Genomic DNA, 16,964 nt, shown 5'->3' with positions numbered 1-16,964 from the left:
GGAGGGTGGAGAGGTTAATCAGGATGAACATGTGGAGAGTTGGGTTACTGTAGTTAGAGGGAGTGGTAGGGGCACCCAGAAAAGGAAAGCCAGCCCTGTGTTTGAGCACCCTAACACATAGCAAAGTTATGTGAAGATGTGCAGGTGGCAGACTCAGTGGTGGCAACTCTAGATGTTACTGCTACCTCTAACATCCGGAAGAGCAGCCCATCTAGATGGGGTGGGAAGGGAAATGCAGGAAGGAAAAGACAATTGGTTGTCTTATGGGATTCTATGATCAGGAGGACTAATAGAATAGTTTGTCGCCCGGATCCCTTCAACTGAATGGTTTGCTATCTCCCTGGTGCCAGGGTTCAGCATGTGGTGGACAGAGTGGACAAATTACTGGTAGGGGCTGGGCATGACCCAGCTGTCTTGAGGGAACGATAACCTCTGTCATAATATTCAGTTCCTCTTTCATAACCGTCTGTACAGGTTCTGCCACGCTGTATTCAGGACAATGATATGGGGCATAGCTAAAAGTCCCCACTTTATGTATAGCTTTAGTTCTCCATCCTGGTAGATGATTATTTTGGGCGCTATTGTTTTGCAGTTAGAATCCATGCTACTGAGCATACTCCCAAAATGTAGCTGCTTGCTGATCCAATTCTGACAAAAAGAGCCTTGTGTTTTGCATGAGCAGTCATTGAAGTGTTCATCCACTTTGTATTTCATAGGGATATTTACGTTACAGTTTATGGGTCAATATGTGTTAAGAAATATAAAAGAAAATGTACAATATCAAGTATACAATCTCAGTACAGCTGGTTACAAAACATTCAATGAAAAAAAGAGAAACCTCTGAAATATTGGCAATTTCTGCAACAAAATTATGTAAAAAACAAAAAAAAATAAAGGTAATGGACCTCCCCTTGGGGGGGGGGGGGTAACAAATGGTAAGTGCTCTAAACTTGCGATTCCTGGGTCCAAGGTGTGGACCTACAGAGAGGGAGTGAGACAAGGGGTTCAGGATCATGCAGAGGTGTCACATTTAGGATGAACTAAATCAGCACTGGCCAAGTACTATAATGTTACCAGCACGCCCAACAGCGGTAAATTGGTCTTTGCAGTCATTACCAAATGCACTAAATTCCTCTATTTTCATTATTTCAATAACCTTAGTAACCCAGTTGGCTAGGGAAGGTGTTTGTTTTCAATATAGGGGGATCATTTGGTGAGCCACTGCTAGTAAATGACAAAGGACAGTTTTCTTATGAGAGGCAGGGGAATGTGGGAGAAAATATCCCACCAGTATGGTTGCAGAATCAGGCAGGTCCTTCAGATAAGCATAGAAAACCATTCCTCTGTGTTGCATCTCCAGCAAGATTTGGTACCGAAGGAAACCTATCGTGCAGATCTCTATACCAGCAGGATAAAATGTTTTTTTTTTTTTCTGTGTGTATCCACACACCGAGGACTTGTGTGTGTGCTCGAAGGCGGTTTGCCATTCCAACTCTGCAACCTCATGTCCCAAGTCTCTGTGCCATTCCAGAACATATTTAGGCATGGTTTTATCATGGAGGCCTATTAGCATTTTGTGTAATATAGATACCAAATGTCGAGGAGATTTAAATAGGGTACATAGCTGCTCAGAATCTTTCAGTGGTCTATGTGTGCGGGGTTACAAGTGTAGCGACTTGCAAATGGTAGCCAGTTGTAATTTCACTAGCCAGGATTTTGGGTCCCCTGTTGCAGTGTCTGCTGGAACAAATGTGCCTTTTAAAATGTCTACAAAAAGCCTTCCATGGTGTTCACGTGCTTCCCCGAAGGATGAGTACCAATTAAAGGGGAAATTCTGAGAGAAATGGGTGGCAATTGGTTGGGGTAAGTTAATTTTGAGGGGGTCCATTTTAGAGAGATTAACTTTAAAGTTGCTGGTATGGCCAAATCTCGGCATCTCTGAGAAGATGGAGAGTATGGAGATGTGTGGCTGGGTAACATAGAGGAAGACATGGTCAATGTATAGGGTATTTTGTGAGGATGAGTAGGAGTCTATATCCCAATGGATAGATGGCTTAGAATAGATTTTGATGGCCAGATGTTTTATCACCAAGGCAAAAAGAAGTGGGGAAAGCAGGCAACCCTGTCTTGCACCATTGGAGATGGAAAATACCTCAGATAGGATTAGTCAATGATACCCATTCACCGCCATGGTGGCATACCGGGCCATGGTTTTAGTTCAGAACTCTGACCCTGGACCAATCTGGCAAAATTAAAATCTAAGAAGTTCCAGTTGACCCTATCGAAGGCCTTTGGGGCTATTAATTTAGGGCAAGCAAGGACCTTTGTGTTTTTGGGTGTAGGAAATCAGATGGATGGTCTTAGTGTCTCTTGCCTCCCGGCCTGGGATGAAGCCAACTTGGTCAATGTTTACTATAGAGGGGGCAAGGGGGGTTAATCTGTTGGCCAATATTTTGTTGTATAATTTGACATCCACATTAAGTAAGGATATGGGCAGTAGTTGCCGCAGAAAGCAGTGTCCTTTCCCCGCTCCAGTATGGCAGTTATGTTGACTAGTAACATATTTGGGGGGTGTGGATGTTTTGAATCTACTGTGTTAAACGTTTTGGTTAAGAGTGATAATAAGTTGGGTGCAAAGGCCTTATAAAAACAAGGGGTAAATTTGATTAATAATTTGATGTAAAAATTTTTAAACTCTTTATCTCTGTTGCCATGCACCTGGATCCCTTTGGCGTTTACATGAGATATTGAGAATTTGGACGGTCTCGGGTGTATAGTTTGTGCCAGGTGTCTACCGTATGTGTTGGCAAACTTAAAGTATTTCCATCCTACATTATTCATAGCTAGGATAGATTATCTAGGATGTGCAGTAGTTCCTTTATTGTGTTGAAGTCTACCAGGGTGCACGGCGACAAGTCTAGCTTTTGTAGAGGTTCTAAATCTGCTATTTTAGTAAGAATAAAATGAATAAATAATACACATTTGAAGCAGAGAAACGCCTACATTGGGTTAACTACTACTGGAAAGGAAATAAGGCATATACCCTATTAGCTAATTGACTGAAGTACCTGGCTAAGTCCCTCAAGCCATACCGTTTAAGCATACTCACTAGCAACCTCCTTAATAGTGTAGAGGAATTTCATACCCAGCTGCGCACTCTATACACTAATCAAGACTCTGCCACAACCAAACACTTATAAATCCTTCCTCACTACCCTCTCCTTATCTTCTATCCCTGAACAGGTCTACAGTAATTTGGAAGCACAAATCAAACCTGAGGAGATTCTGAAAGCCATACAAACTTTTAAGTTATCCCGATAGCCGCCCCTTCAAATCTTATAAACGCCCTACAGAAAGTCTTCTTGAAGTTTATATGAGGTAACTCCAGTCCGAGAGTAGCCAAAAGAATCATATCTGCTAAAGCCACGGTGGATTAGCAGTATTATTATTATTTGTTATTATTAAACAGGATTTATATAGCGCCAACATATTACGCAGCGCTGTACATTAAATAGGGACCAAACATATGATATTACTACCTATATAGACAATTTATAAATTTATACAGGATGATCATATCCCCCCTTAAACGTCTCTTCTCAAGGCAGAAAAGATTAATTTAGGCTTATCTCTCCTCATAGCTGAACTCCTTCATTCCTTTTATTAGTTTAGTTACCCTTCTCTGTACTCCTTCCAATTCCACAATGCCCTTTTTGTGAACTGGTGCCCAAAACTAGACTGCATAATCCAGATGTGGTCTGACCAATGCTTTGTACAGGGGCAGGATTATGTCTCCATCTCTGCAGTTTATTCCTCTTTTAATACAAGTACTTTTGCTAGCTTTAGATATTGCAGCTTGACATTGCATGCTGGTAATAAGTCTATGATCTACCAGAACCCCCAGATCATTTTCCATTTCTGACTCACTCAAATGTATCCCCCCTAGACAGTATGAAGCGTGAATGTTGTACACCCCAAAGTGCAACTTTACATTTATCTATAATAAATGTCATTTGCCACTTGGCTGCCCAATCAAACAGTACATCCAGGTCTGCTTGTAGATTATTGACATCCTGTATGGACTTAATTCCATTACATAGTTTGGTGTCATCTGCATACACAGAATTGGTACTTTTAATCCCAAATTCCATATCATTTATAAAGATGTTAAGCAGTAAAGGTCCCAACACTGAACCTTGGGGTACACCACTAATAACCTTAGACCATTCAGAGTATAAATCATTAATTACAACTCCCTGGATGCGGTCTTTTAAGCCAATTCTCTATCCATTTACAGATTGACTTTTCTAAACCTATTGACCCTAACTTGCATATTAACCGTCTGTGGGGTACAGTGTCAATGCTTTAGCAATGTCCAAGTACACTATATCAACTGCTACACCACTGTCTACCTGTTTACTTAATTCCTCATAAAAATAGAGTAAATTTGTTTGACAACTTCTGTCTTTCTTGAAGCCATGCTGACTATAACCTATATTATTTTCTAGCAGAAACTCCTCTCTGTGGTTGTTTATCAAACTCTCTAGGACCTTTCCAACTATGGACGTTAAACTAACGGGTCTGTAGTTACCTGATAATGACTTTGCTCCCTTTTGGAAGATAGGCACCACATTGGCCTTACGCCAATCCATCCGTACCTTGCCAGTTACTAAAGGGTCTGAAATAATGGCTTTGAAATAACCAAGCCCAGCTCTTTGGGGACACGTGGATGTAATCCGTCAGGTCCTGGTGCTTTTCAACCTTTATTTTTCCCAGCTGTTTCTTAATCATATCGATTTTGAGCCATTGTGACTCATTTAAGGCAGTGACATTGCTATTATGAATTTGGACTTGAGCTTTGCCATTTTCCCTTGTGTACACAGAGCTAAAAAAAAAAGTGTTTAGTAAATCTGCCTTTTCTTTATTCCCAGTTACATACCCAGCGACATCCATTAAGGGGGCTATATGCTCAGATCTGATCTTTTTGCTTTTGATATATTTGAAAAAAATTGGGGGTTTGCATTACTTTCCTTTGCAATCTGTCTTTCATTTTGAAGTTTTACACATTTTATCTCCTTTTTACATCTTTAGTTATATTCTTTATAGTTTTCAAATGATGAAGGTGATCCTTCATTTTTATTTTTTTGGAATGCCATTTTCTTGTTCCTTATGGCTTTTTTAACATCAGCTGTGAGCCACATAAGTTTTAATTTTACCCTCTTAAACTTATTACCCTGCGGTGATCTTGCGCCCCTATGGGTAACCATTGAGGCAATTCAAATATCATCTATAGCCATAGACACTTTACTCTGGACCCCCTCCCCCACACTAAGGGGGAAAGACCCAAAATCCACATTTGGAGCACTCCCACCGGGTGTGAGATGTGGTCAAACACTGTAATGGCAATCTAATCTCCCCACACACCCCCATGGCAGCTCTGGTCCACAACCCTGCATTTGTGCCAGGTTTTGGCAACTTGACACGCTTCCTCTGGTCACACTCAAGGGGATTTTGAAGCTCAACAACGCTAAAAAAAGTGAGTTACTTTACTTTGTTGAAGGATGCACATGAGATTTCGCTACTTACAAGTATGCCACTATATCACCAATACACTGAAAGGTACCAGAACCCCTGTCCGAGCCACTGTATTGAAAACAATTTGCAACAGAGACCCCTTGGGAAAGGCGATTCTTTTGGTGATTTATCGGTCTCAGATTTCTACCGGGTACGTGCACCTATTGCCATATACCTTCAGGTGGGTATCAGACATAGGCCACACCTTATATGGGTTGCAATGGCAACAAATTTAGGACGTGGTTGCCTATGCTTCCACTAATGTGACATTTAATGAGGCAAACTATAAACTACTCCTTCGCTACTATATGATGCTGATTAGAATGGTAACATTTAAACCCAGTGCTTCTGTTTTCCCGCCTGCGGTTCTGTTGGCACAGTGTTGCACATCTGATGGCAATGCCCCCGGATAAAGTGCTTTTGAATGTGTTGGTCCAGTACACCCACAGTGGCACAGGTGAAAAAGACAATAACATGGTATTTTGTGCGGGTAAAGTACGCAGGACAAACTGAAGACCTTCCGCAAGTGTGGGATCCTTGGGTAGCGTCTTATCTTCCCAAGGATTTCGATGCCTCCCTATTAAATGTCTAACCAACCCCACCCTTTGAGCTTCGGCTTTATTGCATCAGTTGCGAAGTGAGGGTAGCAGACACCTAGGCTCCAGTCTCTACACCCCACCCCCCCACTTTTTCTCCTCACGCACATCCCAGTACATGTTTACATGTTGATAGATGTATATATTTAAATATATCTGATAAATATATAACTACAGTATAAAAATATGAAAATACATATATACATATAAATACAGTATACAAATATGAAGACATATATAATTATATGTAAATACAGTATAGAAATATGAAGACATATATAAATACAGTAAACAAATATGAAAAGACATATATATACCAGGGGGTGCTGAGAAGTCCTGGAATATCGTTTCAAGACTGGGCATTTCACAGCTGGAGATGAGTAGGCACCCCCCAACCTCAACTGACCCGGCAAGCTGCGATGCTGTCCGTGAGCTAATTATTGAGGACCATCGAATATCTGCAAAGAAGAAGCCCAGATACTTGATATCTCATGGGAGCTGGTTGGGTTTGTTATCACAACTATCCTAGTTTTCAGCATAGTGTGTGCTGAAATGTTTTAACAGTGATCAGAAGAAGGAACAAGTTGAAGCATCCAAAGCCATTTTGGCCCATTTGAAGCTGCACAGGACTTTTTGGCTAGGTTAGTGACTGAGGATGAAACCTGGCTCCACATCTATGATTCTGAAACCAAGGTAGAGTCAAAAGGAATGGCGCCACAGAAGATTCCCGCGGCCGAAGAATTTCTGTACCCCGAAATCGGCTAAAAAAGTCATGGCGTCCGTTTTCTGGAACAAAGACGGTATTATGTTAGTGGACTACCTACCTTAGGGCTCTAGTGTCACCGGACAGTATTTTGATAACCTCCTGGACCAGCTGAAGGAGGCAATTGAGATGAAACGTTGTGGAAAGTTGACCAAAGGGTTCCTTTTTTTGCAGGACAATGTACCTGCGCACACGTCTAACGTTGCGGTGTGGCTGCCAAATTGAACACCCTGGGTTTCCAATTGGTCCACACCCCCCCCTACTTACCTGACCTGGCTCCTTCGGACTATTATCTGTTCGCGAATTTGAAGAAACGCCTGACGGGGCAATGTTTTGAGGACATTTCTCACGTCAAAGGTGCCGCTGAGAGCTGGTTTGTGGCCCAACCAAAGGACTTTTATTTGAACGGTCTAGAAAAGCTTCACCAAGTGCATCAGTCTCGAGGAAAAATGTTGAATAAATGTGTTTTCATAACTCTGGCTCTCTTCTTTCTGGGCAAAGCCAGGAACTTCTCAGCACCCCCTTGTACGCCTTTTCATATTTGTATACTGTATTTATATATAAATACAGTGAGTATACTGTGTGTGTGTGTGTAGGCAAAGCACAGGAGCTTGAATTTGATTCTAAGGTGAAATGGAAGCCAATGGAGAGAACTACAAAGAGATGCAGCGGAAGAGGAGCGGGAGGGAAGGATGGATGAGTCTGGCTGCAGCATTCATGAAAGATACATGATAGACACATTTAAATGTATACATACATATATGCATGTATATACACAAAAAGAAAAAATGATGATGATTGAATGATGATGTACCACTGAAATCAATTACCTTATCATTTATCCTAAGCGTTGCCCAAAAACGCGGGTAAACGCTACCATTGATTTCAGTGGTTCATTATTCGGGTAAGGTTTTTTTTTTTTTTGTATGTTTTTTTTTTTTTGTGTATATACATTCATATATTTATGTATACATTTAAATGTGTGTGTGTATATATACACATATAAAAGAGAAATTATTGAAATATTGGAAGAAATAGGCAAAGAGGGTTTTTTTTTGGCATATTGCGTAACACGTATGTACTTCAAATTGAAATGATTGTCTTTTTTTCTATGATTTCTGATGTCATGGGCTTGGCTGAAAGGTAGTTTAAGTCTTTAAAGGAAAGCATTCAGCCGTCTCTTCCTCTTGGTTTTTTAACTATTCATACATTTATGTGCACATATTTAGATTTGGCTAAGCATTGCTTATGCAGCCTGAAAAGCCTGAAAAATACAATCCAGAACCATCTAGTTGCCAACAAAACATGATTTAACATACTGCTTAACATACTAATAATTGAATCTGTTCTGTAACTGGATGATAACATCCCTTTGCTGGGAACCTCTGGAATGTCACATCACTACAGACTACTATAAATTTGTAGATGATATTTCTTCTGGTTTAGGAAGGAATCCACATTTATGTGCTTCCACTATTAAGCTTATGCGATGAAGTGAATATATAGAGGGCCAGGGTCTAAAATGGCATTCAAACTGCATAAACATGCTGAAAAAGCAATAAAATAGGTTTTGCACAAAGTATATTTGTCCCTGGAAGTTTTATATACTAATACTATTTAAATCATGCATACAATCCAGTATTTAAGAGTACTTGACCCTGCTTGTGAGCTTGTCAATAAATGTGGTTTATTGTTGTGCTTGGCAATCTGAACCTCCTTCCATCGCCATCAGGTGTGTTAGAATGAGTATGCAACTGAGCTGGACAGCTAATTGTCCGCCTGGTTGGCCAGGAAGTGGAAGTGTGCTTGTATACAATAGGGCTAAGATCAAGCAGCACAGCACAATGAGAACAAACCTATAACAATACTACAAATGAACAAGAGGAGTTGTGTAGAACAGTGGCAGCAAATCAACACGAGTGAAGTATGTTAAAAGGAAAGCCACAGCTTATTCAGCAAACGTCAGACTAATAAAATAAATAAAAACCATGCCAATTTATTCATAAAACAAATACTTATATAATACATTCAAATACCAATATGTGACAATATGACTTTAGGAATGGGACAAAGGCAACGAGGGGAGTCAAGTACCAGTTTGGAGCGGAAACCATGCATATATTTGTACTATTTATTCATGAATAAAATGTTAAAACTTTGAATAGCAATGATTACATATACTTTGTAAAAGAACAGGTTGAAGAATTGCTGACAAATAACCATCATTTTAACATTGAAAACAAAATAATGCATATTAATTAGGCATAAGACTTGGTGTGTATGACAGATACAAATGTATGTAGACTGTAATCTAAAATGTAATTTATAACCATAAGTATCAATTCATTAATAAGCATATTTAGCATAATTAAGTAAGCAAATAAGTATTCTGGACTATGCCATAGAACTGTAAAGCAATTATTCTAAACCAGAATAATATAAAGTATCTAAAATGGGCATAGACTAGTGCATATTTGATAGGATAGTAAAATGTGAGAATTGTAGGAGAGATGTAATTGATAGAACTATGTAATTAGTGCCCTCCAGGGGAATAGTATGTAAAAAAAAACACATGTTAGAGAAACTAACAGTATTTCACTTCATGAAGGAAATTTAACATAGATTCATACCTTATGGAGGTAAAAAGAATACAAGACTTTTGAACACAATTTTATTAGAATATGTTTGAATAGCAATAGTGCGTTTGGGAAAAGCAGTGATATACAGGACTGACTCATAGAGGGAACTATAGAAGATAGTGTGATTAGTTGAGCTAGTGGTATGGTCTTCAGGATGATAGACTGATAGTATGGCCTATGGCTTGAACAGATGTGTTAGAAAGTGTGTGACTACAAATAAGAAGCAGTAGTGCAAATGACAAATGTTGGTGCCAAGTGTGATTCTAAACAGGGAGAGTGTGAAATAGATACAATATGCTTTAAAAAGTGGCATAAAATCAGTTACAGTATGCTGATTAAGACTTTGAATGTGGATGGCCAACCTTACCGTAAATAGAATTTGTTCTGATATGCCATCCAGTACTATGAAGTAAACAAACATCCTTCCAAAGACCTTAGCAAAAAGTTCTGTATTTTCCTCCCCTTGCCAGTGTGGTCAGAAGGCCCAACAGCTTGCCTCTTTTAATTCTTAATCCAGAGCAGGGCTGTGTATTCATGTCACTTTTATTTCCCCTCTCTCCAGCTTCTCAATCCTTGTATTTGGGTTTGTTAATGTAAAGAGCTCAGGTTGGACAATTGTGCAAATAAAACTGTTGCGTAGGTATACATGTCTCCACTTGTTACTCAAACGCATACATCTCTCCCCTCTGCTCCTATCAAATTGGAATTGTTTCCTCCCCACAGTGTTTGAAGTGTGGGACAGCATAAGTGTACCTGTATCACATGTTTTAGAATTGCCTAAAAATCAAACAGTTTTGGAGGATGGTTGTGTCATACACACAGCACCACCTAGTAAATTCTCCAAAGAGATCCCAGCTGGGGGATGATTGTAAAGTGACGCTGTATTGGTTAGGAATTTACCAAAGGCTCTACTAAACTCCTGTCTATTTTATCCCTAGTAGCCAAAAAAGCCATATTACACAAGTGGATACATATGGAACCTCCAACCTTTGGCTCCTTTCTGGAGAAACAATGTTATATATTTCAGATAGATTAGATAGAGGCCTTATTTGAAAAGGAGTTAGGGGTAGAGAATTTCTTTCGGGTGTGTGAATTGTACATTGCCATTTTACCTGTACCTCTTTAAACAGATTGGGTCTGATTTAATAAAGCTCTCCAAGACTGCAGAAGATACTTTCATCAGTAAACCTGGGTGATCCAGCAAACCTGGAACTTTTTGAATCAACATCACCATTTACCTTTTATCATTCTTTTTTATTTTTTTTTATAACCACATCTGTGCAATGCGTGTGTCAGATAAAGAGATAGGAGTAATAGTTATATTGTGTTGACTAGTTACCTCAATAATGTTACAGAATCTTTAGATCAAGAGCAATGTTGAAATGGGCTAAGTGAGAAAAGTTGTCTTTGATTGTAGTGTAATTTATTATATATATTAGTGTTTATGGTGGAAGTTGATGAGAAATATAAATGAGGTTCTTTATTATGATTTGGAGGTAGAGGGTTATTGAGCAATGAAAGGAGTAATATTAGAAGTAATGAGAGGATTTTGAATTGGTGAGCTTTTTAATAACTTGGAACTAATATATCATATGTTGGTGAAATGATGGAATGTAATACACTTGAATTGGGTAATATTAAATTAGTATAATGAATAAAATGAATCCGTTACTCTGCACTAGCGAACATTTTGATGTAGTTAGATTTGGATTGCACTGGTGAATATGCTAAGAAGCTTGGAATATGGTTTGGAAAATGTTATTGTGAAAATGGTTTGGAAAATGTCAGTGTAAAAAATTGGTGGTCATTGGTGGGAATGGCATCTCAAAGGAATTAGGTGCATGTAAGAATTTTAAATAAATTATTATGGAATATAAACTGAATTTATGTAGTAAAATAAATTTACTTGTATCTAGAATCATATATTGAAGTCTTAAAATTTGTTATTTTGATGAAGCTATAATAAGCGAAACACGTCAAGAACAAAGCTATACATGATGAAAGAAGATTGGTAAAAAAAACCCCTATAAATATGAAAAATATTTTGGTATAATATCCTGTAGATATAAAAGTATTTTGATGTCTGAAGATGATGTTTGTGGATGATATTGCTTTTTTATTGAGGAATTGAGGAGGTCCAATTCATAGAAGGATACAAGGATTTTGGGCAAGACCATTATTACCTATAGAAATCAATGAGGTAGTCTATAGATGTGAAAAGGTGGAAGGGATACAATCAGTATGGTGTTTCCACCTAATATGGTAAGATGCTAATATGGTAAAAGTAGTTAAATTCGATTATCATGGGTGATGTTTAGTTACGATTATATATCATAGTTAAAAAGTAAATACTTTCAATATGCAAAAATAAGTAATACACTAGTTACTAGTGTATCGTTATTTAGGGTACATATGTGACTGATTCAGCATTCAAATAAATAATGTATAATCCAATGTGTTAATAGGAAAAGCAAATTATTTCATTTTACCAATAATAAATAGGTACCTATAAAATAGTATATATGTTCAAAAGACTAAGGTGCTTACCATGGTCCTTGTGTGGGATCAACAGGGGTCTTAGAAGAAATAGGATTCCTACATATTTTTCCAGCTGCTGTTCTTGGTGATGAACAGAGGTTTTTAGATGCCATATTTGGTGTAGGGACACAGTTCCCTTTAAAGGCTGCTTTCAGAAGTGTGAATAGTCCTAGGCACTACTCTACATTTAAAAATGGTTTGGCTTCCTAGGGTGCACACTGTTCATTTTTGTCACCTAGGGATTAAGGCAACAACCCATGGTGATCCGCCTTCCTCCCCCTGAGACTCATTGGACACATATCCCTATAACGGCCAGACGCATTGCACATTGTTGCCAGGCGCAAATTGGTGTCTATGGACTAGTGCTTGAACCTTTGCACACTCACGAATATGTTGGAACAGTTGTTCATCAATGTATGTGTGATGAAATAAAACTGTTTTTGACATTTTATTTGTGTTTTGTTGGACAAAGTAGAGATCTATTCTATTTATACTTTTTCTATTAAAATTTGGGGTTGGTTCCCTACCATCTGAATGTGATTCTCTAGGCTACTATACAAATTTTTCCTACATCAGAACTTAACTCCTGCAAAAAAATAAAAACACACATACATTTCCAGTCTTCTGACCTCCTATTATCTCCTATGCCACCATCTTAAGTTCTGGCATCCTCTTCTTTTTGGCCAGAGAGTACATAATCACACAGTGTGGAGTTTCTCCATCAACCATTGGCCAATGGGTGCACTTCATGGTGTGTTCATTTTCAGCTATTAAGCCCAGTTGTGCTTTCAGTGGCTAATGGTTGTTAGGTGTGGGAACCTTTCCTGCTCTGCACCTCCCATGTAGTGAATGAAAAGGCAGGTGCCTATAAAGCTGGCTTCCAACATACAGATTTCCCAGCTTCTGTTGGTTAGACTTATCAAATGGCAAGTACAGTAGTTTTGTGTTCAATCTTTTTCAAGTTTTTTTTCCTGTCCGATTTTTAAGACTGAAGGGGTATACAGACCGTTTAAACTATACCATTCCACAACAACAATTTTGCTACTTGGAATAACGCATGTGATTTACATAGTATTGAGTGTGCGGATTCAAAATCTGAACTCAGAATTTGCCTGTCCCGTACATATTTTAAGTTATAGGCGTGCTATAGCTGATCAAATGGTCGGTAATTGGGTAAAGTATTTTTACATGGGAACACTATAGCAGTTGCAGCTACCACTATGCCTGCTGCCGCCTCAGCTGAATCACGTCCCCTGGTGACATGCATGTACCAGCAGCAGCTGGGCATATCTGGGCAAGTCGGTGAGCTGACGTCAGAAATAGGTATTTAGGGCGAGATAGACCAAGGGCTTGTCTCTGGTGCGAAACCATCTTATTGGATAGTACAGGTAGGCCATAATGAGTCTGTTTTGAGCTAAAGACGAGCAGGCGCAGCTGTGTTAATAAACCGGACAAGTTTTGCTACATTTGTGGCAAATATACCCCGTGTGATCAACGCAGGAACCTAACCAAGAGGGTGAGATTTGCTTGCAAGTATTACTTTGGATGTGAAATTGGAGATCGGTACAAAAGCTGGGCACCTCATATCTGCTGTTAGGTGTTACGTTGGCCTAACACAATGGTTGAATGGGAAAAGGAATAAAATGCCTTTTGCTGTGCCTATGGTTTGGCGTGAGCCAAAAGACCATCCCTCAGACTGCTACTTCTGTATTAGTAAAATTGCTGGGTTTTCGAAGAAGACAAAAATCGTCTATCCTGATTGTGAATCTGCTCTGAAGCCAGTGCCACATGATGGAGAGAATCCAGTGCCAGTCCCTCCTACATCTGTTGTTACTGACAGTGACATGCTGGATGGGGAACAAGAGGATGATGTCGATGTTAATGAATGTTATGAACCCCAATTTGAAGAGTGTAAGCCACATTTTTTAGGCCAACCATATTTAGATGATCTAGTAAGAGACCTGTTTTGTCAAAAGAGAAGTTTGAACTTTTAGCCTTCAGAGTAAAGGGAGTGGAATTTGCTAAAAAAAGGAACGACTACTTCACACTCGTGATCGTCACTTTTGTACTGACGTGAGTGGTCTGATGATGTAGAGTTAGGCTGCGAATACATATCAGAGCAGTGGGGATTGTTCATAGTCTCGAGCAAAGCAAGTTTGAAAGCTGTATTCATAGTTCTCCCCAGAGGGTTTTAGCCGTTTGCTCCACCTGGCTGCTGTGAATACCCCGCCCAGCTCTCCTAGGCAGCTCTCATCCTCTGCACAGATCTCAGTGAGGCTGCTCTGTGCTCAGCTGTCATCCGTTCAGAGGATTGCTGCTGGGATGAGAGGTGAGCACACAGTTCAGCCTTCATGTGAATGAGACACAGGCAGCCCCGCCCCCATCTAATAGCACGAGCTGGGATTTCTATTATAAAAAAAGAAAAAAAAGCTGCTTCTAAAATGTATCCACTGCTAGAGCTCTGTGTAAAGTCTGCATGTCATTCTGCATCCTCACAGCTCTTTGTGTACAAACCTCCATATCTCCTAATATGTATGTCACAATGACTTGTAATTTTCAGGGTGCACAGGGGACCATCATACTAGTTACTACAATTTCAGCCGCCCAGTTTTAAAGAATTTAAAGATATGGGGTCACAAATGTTAACAGTTATGAAAATTAAACTTTGGGGTTGCTGTTTCTGAGGAAAGTGCAACTAGGAGTCCTAAATTGAAAGTGCAAATTGGGGACCCTGGAGCCACTAACATAGCAAGGAGCATTAGGGTGAGGCCCCTAAACATATACCTACCTGTCACAAATCTATACCCATGAAACTACTGTCTGCTTCTCTTCTTTGAACCCCAATTTCTCTGAGGTGGGGGGTAAAAACTGAAAAAATAGGTGCGGGTGGCGGGCACATTCTCCCCTTACAATCTCATTACTACAGCATCATTAGAGCACAAAAAACTCAGCAAATCAAAATTGTCTTCCCTCCCCTGTTACACATTCCTGTCCATTTAACTAACATTCAATTTCCCTGGAATGGGGAGGTGTAAGAAACCAAAAATATAGGTACAAGTGGGAAACATCTGTGACATCATTAGAAAATGAACTCTGCCCACTAGCATTTAATAGTGTTGAGGTACTGGAAGGTTACAGTCATGTGTAACAAGGAAGTGCATTTTGATACATTTTTGATGGACACCTTTTTGGATGAAAGGTGATATTTTAGTTTCCCTGCACCTCCTAATTCTAGAGAAATTGTGGTTTGAAGTAGAGATGCAGGCAGCAAATTTGCTAGGTAGAGATTTATGTTCTCATAATGCCATACTAATTACATTTTAGAAACGTTTAGCCACAAGTGTCCCCCACTTGCACCTACAGTTTCAGTTTCCTATGTCTCCACGTGTAACTTAAAAATTTCAAGTCAATACAACCAATGGTTTAGGTGATCTGAAGGTTTGAACACAGCGAGTTGTTAGGCTGCAGAATATGAAAAGCAGCTTTTACACACACATAGCTATCACACTGCGCTGCTGATGACATCATTACACACTGGATAAACTTCACAGCCAGTTTTTCTTTATAGAATATGGACAGTGATTAGAGGGGGACACTTGCTGTCTTGTCCCCATCTGATATCACATGCATGATGCTACTAAAGTATCACCACATTTTTACCAAAATATGAGACTTAATTTCCCTTTTATATAATGGTTAGTGTTTTTTGTTTTTACACTTTTTTTACACTTTTGCACATTTACATTTCGATAAAGACCAAAGGGGAAATCCGCAGTCCCCTGGAATATCTGTGTCACATATCCCAAGAGTCTCTGCACTGCTCCTTCCGTGTAAGCATCTTCAATAGCTTTCTTATATTGTAATAAAAAGTGTTCAATCTCATGCATGCGCAGTGCAATGCAGCACTGGACGTACAAGTGAGCATCAAAGAAAAGGTGGAAGCTGAGCCAGCGTGGGCCTGCTGGGTAATTTTGTAAAAACTTTAACTAAATATAGCCTCAGGAGCACATTTGAAGTATGTCTGAATTCATACTGGCAGTAAGGTTACATTTGTCCATTCCTCATGCCAGGAACCACTGCTGTTTAAAAAACTGCTAGCTCTGAAAAAGCCCAGCACTTACCGCCTGTTACCGGTCCTAGGTGCCTAGCAGTTGCCAGAAGTCACTTAGAAGGGGTAAATGTTTTTTGCTGCTAATATGAATCAAGCCTAACTTGTTACACCACACTCATGCTATTACACTAATACAAAAGAATACGCTCTTAAAACTTTCTGAGCAACCAGTGGGCTGAAAACCATGCTTGTGAACAACATGCTAACAGCATACCATCAACGTGGCTATTGAATGTAACCTAAAATTCATTTCTTACATTCCCATCTGGACTTCTTCACACAGAATTTGGGTGATGTGAGTGATGAACAAGGGGAGAGGTTCCAACAGGACATTTCTGTTATGGAAACAAGATTTCAGGACCGGTACAACCCCAACATGACAGGCGACTACTTCTGGTTTCTGCAACTGGAAACAGCGGCATAGTTCTCCCCAGAGGTTTTTAGCCGGTTGCTCCGCCCGGCTGATTTGAATACCCCGCCCAGCTCTCGGCAGCTCTCATCCTCGGATGCACGGATCTCAGGCTGCTCTGTGTCATCCGTTCAGAGGATTGCTGCTGGAAAGGTGAGCACGCAGCTAAGCCTACATGTGAAAGAGACACACGCAGCCCCGCCCCCATCTCATAGCACAGAGCTCGGATTACTGTTTAAAAAAAAATGAAATGTATCCAGTGTGTATAAAGTGTGCATGTCATTCTGCATCCTCACAGCTCTGTATACAAACCTCCATATCTCCTAATATGTAT

General features: G+C 39.7%; 1 protein-coding gene across 3 annotated transcripts in view; it reads left to right on the top strand.

The window, feature by feature from the left end:
* The window catches only part of FEZ2 (fasciculation and elongation protein zeta 2), a 76,105-nt gene that overhangs the window by 8,220 nt on the left and 50,921 nt on the right, over positions 1–16,964 (top strand). The gene's annotated exons all lie outside the window — the stretch shown is intronic.

This window comes from Pyxicephalus adspersus, chromosome 4, assembly GCF_032062135.1.
Source record: "Pyxicephalus adspersus chromosome 4, UCB_Pads_2.0, whole genome shotgun sequence".
Classification (NCBI taxonomy): domain Eukaryota; kingdom Metazoa; phylum Chordata; class Amphibia; order Anura; family Pyxicephalidae; genus Pyxicephalus; species Pyxicephalus adspersus.
Note: the sequence above shows the minus strand (reverse complement) of the source record. Positions and strands in the feature narration are given on the sequence as shown.